Genomic DNA, 6,288 nt, shown 5'->3' with positions numbered 1-6,288 from the left:
AGAGAAAATCCTGGCTGTTGTTTCAACTTGCAGCAGTCTGTGGCATCATCAATGTGGTGCGGGTTTTAGGCACACAGAATGCAGTAGTTCTCAAGTTAAAAAGGCCCCTATCCCTATTTCGGAAGGCATGGGAGGCCAGGCAGTGTGACCTTGAAAGGGCAGCTTGTGAAGTTGTGAGTGTGATACCAAAGGTACAATGAAGAACTCAGAAGTTTGGAAAAGCCAGAAGTGTGGATTGTCTAAGGAAACCTGCAAGGAGAGAGCAAAGTTAGCCCAAGAGAAAAGTCATGGCAGTTATAACCACCAGAAGTGCTTTGCAGACTGAGTCAGTCAAGTCTGTGGAGTATGCAACCAGATTACTTCAGATGCTGAATGTGAAACTCCAGGACTTAATGTTTATCCTGCTGGATTTTGGACTTCCTTTGATCCCATGTCTTTTTATCCTCCTGTTTGTATTTTTTTGCAATAGTAATGTTTATCTTGTGCCATTGAATATTGGAAGTTTTAATTTTTTTTTCATTTTTACAGTCAGTTACAGCTAATAGTTTGCCTAAGATCTTGGACGGGACTTGGGAATTGGAATTTTCAGCACTGCTGAAACTGTTAAGACTTTGGCAAATTCCTAGAGATGGATTAAATGTCTTTTGCATTAAAGATGTACATGAGTCTTTGGGAGTCCAGAAGTAGAATGTTATGGTTGTGTCTAGATGTCCCCTGAAAGGTTCATGCAGTCATGGGGGAGTGGGCCTTTTGCAGGTGGCTGAGTAAGGTATTTGTGATTGGTTCATTGTCTAGTACTGGCATAGGCAGTGTGAGGGCTGCACCCACCCAGAGGCAGGAAGTTGGCATACAGTAAAAGGGAGAGAATGAGGCATGCTCTTTTCTTTTTGCTCTTGTTATCTTTGGTACTTGCTGCTGTCATGAATGGCTGTACCAGTGCAATGCCACCCTATCTTGGAGTCAGCTGATTATGGACTAAAACCTCCACAATCTGTGAACTACATAAACCATTCCTCCCATTATTTGGGATGTCAAGTATTTTACTTTAGCAATGAGATAAAAGTAACCAAGGCCTCCTGTGACCCCTACTTTAACAGATCTCTTGCACAGAGATCTTCATCTGATCGTATTTCTAGAAACCTAAGACACTGTAATATTAAATTGACTATTGAATTTTCTTAATATCTTCCAATACAGTGGGGGGAAATATCCATCTTACAAATCCCTATAGAAACTAAGATAATATTTTAATGATAACTGGCACAAAAGTAGAAATTTTATGTTTTGTGAATGTTTGCTACTTCCTATTGATGAAGCCTTGAGGAGTTGTTAGTCAAGATTCTCCACAGAGAGAACCAGTAGCATATACACAGATACATTAAAGGATTTTTCTTATAGGAAGTGGTTTAGACCATTACAGTGGGTTGAAAAGCCCCCTGTCTGCTGTCTAGAGATCCCGTTAAATTAGAGATATACATCGATTGGAGACTCAAGTGCTGTGAACCATGCCATGTGTGACTCTCTGCCCAAGTTTCAAGACCCGTGAGCCTTGAACTCTCAAATCCAATAACAATATATTATGGGAGACCTAGCTTCACAAAAGAGACAAAATTTTCTGGCATTTCATTTTGGCCCTTAATGGATTGGATGCTGCCTACTACATTTGTGAGAATAGATGGTTATCTGCTGATTCAAAACAGCCTTAAATATAATACCAAAAATATTTTACCAGGTGCAAGTAGCTGAGCTCATTTTATCTCACTAAAGTGGACTTCTAAAATGAACTGTCACAGTGATAAATCAAATACTTCCAAAGCAAAATGTATATATATACATATATATATATATATATATATATATATATCCTGATTTAGTATGTTCTCATGATTTGTGTGATGTGCTGACTTCCCTATTATGTTAAATCATTGTGCCATGCATTGGATCTACATTATTGCATTGGCTGACTTTCAGAAAAAAAATGATATAGTTCTGTGTTATTCTTACTAGATCTCTAACCTACTTAAATAACACTTGATTGTACTAAATTATCATCTTCACTGTGACCAAATACGTACAATTATTTAAAAGCAGAGGAAATCAATTTTAGTTTAATTTTCTTTGCTGAAAATGTTATCAAAAGTGCTACCCATCATAGAGGTGCATCAAAACAAATGTAAAGAATCCATGTATATTTTTGGAAGAATAATGTGATTTTTTAAAGCAAAAGGCTCCAATTCAGAATTTTTTAAGGACCACATGAAGTATTAGCTGCATGATTCCTGCTAAAGTCAATGATCCCTGCTGATTATAATGGGAATCACAGTTACAACCCCGTGAAGCACTTTGTACATTTAGTTTTGTCTATAAAACTGCTTAGACAATTTAGGTATTATTTTGCTTCAATAGTAAAAATAATAAAAATAAAAGGCCTTTAGTTTATATTAAAAAGCCAGTTTAAAAAGCTTAATATAATTTTAAAGAACAGACACTCATATGATTGGAAGTTTTGATTTAGTTTTGGCATTACTTAAGTTTATATCATGTTATAAAGTGAATAAGTGGGTTCAATGACAAGAATAGTTCAATAAAAACACAATATCTAACTTGAAGACCTCATTTGTTTATGCCTGGTTCAGTGCATTTGAAATTTTATTATTTCCATTATTTCTATTTCTTTTGCAAATGAAAGTGCTCATGAGACAATGAAACATGACTTTATAAAAGTTAGAAGAGAAAGGAGAAAACACAAGGTTTATTTAAAATGTATTCATTTAAAGCAGAAAACTTTAGCAGTTGTTAATATATTAATTATCAAAAGTCTCATCCCTCTATACTTTCACTGCAGTCCTCTATTTCTTTTAGCTTACTTCTTGCAAACACACACATGCTCACACTCAGATGCACACTCATACTCAGATATACACAATCACAAGCAAACACACTGAACCTACAGGTGCAGGAAAGCTTTCATCTCTGATATCATGGTGATGAAGAATGCCTTTTCTGAAGTCAAACTGCTCAAATCGAAACTAATAATAAATGTTAATAATAAACCAACCTTTTGGTTCCAGGAGTTTCTCTACCATGTAAAAGGGGATAACAAGACCTAATATTATAGCAATATTATGAAGAATATGTTGTTAGTGTGTGGAATAGTGTCTTATACAGTATAAGAAAATTAAATATAAGCTTATAAGTCTGAATTACACTTTTGTCTGGGTATTTTACATTATAAATATTTTACCTGCGAGGACTAGGAGGTGAAAATATGCAAATTTGTACCTACTCCAAAATGGGGGAAGTGTAGCAGGTCAAATTTCAAGGAAAAAGAACTATAAGAATACAGACTTTGTTAAAAGAAATAATGCGTTTACGTGTTAGGAAACTGTTTTTGCAGTGTTAGTACTCTAAAAGCATAAAGGCTTTTGGCTTGCTATGTTTTTTGTAATGAAATCTGCCTTATGATGTTTATTCATAAGGTCTTAATTAATTGTCAAATGCAATATATATAAACAAATTGTAATACATTTATGGAATACTCTGCAGAATTTGAACACCACCTAAAATATACCTAAATAAATCTTCCTCATATTCTTTGAAAATGATCTCAGTCCGTCAACTGCATTTAAACCTTCCTTGTATATCATGAGAAATGTAACTTCAGGAACTGAATAATAGGTTAAATTCTATATTTTATAACGGACAGCCTGTTTCTGTTTAACAGCTAACTCAGGTAACCCTAAAAATAGAAGACTGAAAAAGGAGACAATGTTTTTTTTTCATAGAACAGTAAAAGATTCCACTCCATTTCAGTCAAGTAAAAATAATTAAATTAGTACTTGTGCTTGGTGCATCCATGCATTTTACACTTCTACTTAAAAGAAATTATATGACATAATTGATGAGATCTTCCTAGTACAGCAGGACCACAGAGCTAATAATAAAAATAAACTCATTATGATGCATGATGAATACATACTGATTATAGAACAGCATAGAAAATTCTAAGAATACCCAAATTAATCTGAACAATAAAGCATTGTAGATTAACTATTATAAGTGCATGGAAATATGTGATTATACACAAGGCAATTGAAGAGTTTTTTCAGAATATCCTGTTTGCTTCAGAGCAGAATTAACCTAAATAGTATAAAGTATAAATCTCTGTGGCTCATATTCTAGTGACAATCATGATTAACTGTTGTTGTAGTATATCCTATATAAAGCAAAAATATGACTGCATTATATAACTCACAATCTTTTGGAAAGATAGACAGGTACAGTGCTGGTCGTAGTAAAATCTATAAATCATGTTATAGACTAGAAGGGAAGAAAAACTACCATAATAAAAATAGGCATTCTGAAGATGTTAAGAAACTATTTATTTGGGGAAAGGCTATATGAAATAAACTTTTTTTCCCAGGATTTCCTAGCCAAACACTGGAGAACACTGTTTTTTTCCACCTGGGACAATCATGTAAGTTTGCTCTTGAAGAATGAGATCCCAGATTATATAAGAAATATTTGGATTGGTAACACTGGAAAGGTATATGGAGTTCACATGCTCAAAAATTATGAATATTCACCCATCAAGTACTGTAAAACAAATTTTAGGTATAATTACCATATCATAGAGAATTAAAGTTCTTACATCCTAAAATCTATAGATTTTTGTGGTTGGGAAAATTGATATTTCTTTTTCAGATATCATAAGCACTGTTTCTACAAAAATAAAATATAGATTGTAACAGTTAAATTGAATATTCATACAGGATTTTCTTCTTAAACAATAAAAATTATGAGAAACTAGAATCTCTCTACTTCTCTAGGTAAACTGTATTAAGAAAAGTAAAATGTGACCAGAAATTGTGGCACAGCAGGATATTAAATGTGTGAGGTAAAGCTAAGAGAGAAATAATTCCTCCTTGTAAAAATTGGCCAAGTCATACCTTTTTCAATATCATAAAGAATTTCTCTAAAGTGTAATTTTGTTCTCTGATGCAATATTAGAAAAATAAAACCTTAAATCCTTAAATTCCAATTGAAAGGAAAATGATCCAGATAATTGTTCATCATTTGAAACCAATTGAAATAGAATTTTAAAAAATACTAATTTATTACAGTACTCAGATTCTGGATGGTATTGATAATTGTTTAAAGAAAATATGTATCTACAAAATACTTCCAGAGCTAGATTAGTAGCAAAAAAGAATAAGTCAGCAGAGCAAGATTTATGATCAGAATGATAAAAGTCATTGACAGCAGGGCAATGGAAATATAATTGTGGTAGATGGTGTAATAATAAAAATATAATCAAAAGATGAAAAGCTTATGGATTCATGAAACATTTTGAAAGGTGAACTATTTATACTATATTAACTAGATAAGAAAAAGTATCTATATTGCATAGTTACTTTTTCTAGAATTTAGGGAAATGCTTTTTTTTTTAATTTAAAAAAAGATTAAGATAAAAGAGGACAAAACAAAGCAGGTCAGAACAAAATAGTTTAAGCAACATAGTATTTCACCACAAGACAACCTGACACAACATTAGCTACCATAGTGTCTCTGTCCTTGAAATATTTGAGTATACCTTCATATACTATAGTATCAAACATAAAAAGACAATGTAAAACCATTCAAGAAAATGAAAGTATTACAGGGTATTTAGAATCAACTAACATAAAATGAACAAAGGTTACTATATTATCTCTTTGTCTATAAAATGTTTTGTTTATACTATCACATAGAATAAAAGCCAATAAGATACAACATGATAAAACCAATGGAGACAGAAGAACAAAAGCTTGGTGCGACTTCAAAACAAGATGATATTAAATGATCACTAGCTATTATAATGTCTTGTTTTCTTCAAAATAGCTGTTCATACCAACACAGGCAAGAGAGTCAAACAACTCAGAAAAAAAAAAAAACATTCTAATTAATGAATGAAAACATTATAAGGCTTCAAAGCAATATAATGTGGAATCATGATTACCACATACTTTTATGTATTCTTACCATTTCTTAAACTAAGGAAATTATTCGGTATTTATACATGTGAGTTTGATTTATTTCACTTATGTGTATAAATATCTCAATGTGATCCTTCTTTATAGCTGAGTAGTACTCCATTGTATAAAAATACCATAACTTTTTTATCCATTCCTCAGTTGATGGACACTTAGGTTGTTTCCAAGATCTGATAGACTGATGTACAAGCAGGTTAATTTGTATTTGCAGAGGTTCTCATGTGAGTTTATTTCTAGAGAATGTGTTCTCCAACTG

The sequence above is a fragment of the Cavia porcellus genome, unplaced genomic scaffold, assembly GCF_034190915.1.
Source record: "Cavia porcellus strain 051 isolate PalLab524CR breed Dunkin Hartley unplaced genomic scaffold, mCavPor4.1 scaffold_30, whole genome shotgun sequence".
NCBI classification, from domain to species: Eukaryota; Metazoa; Chordata; class Mammalia; order Rodentia; family Caviidae; genus Cavia; species Cavia porcellus.
The sequence above is the reverse complement of the archived record's forward strand: the minus strand, read 5'-3'. Positions refer to the sequence as shown.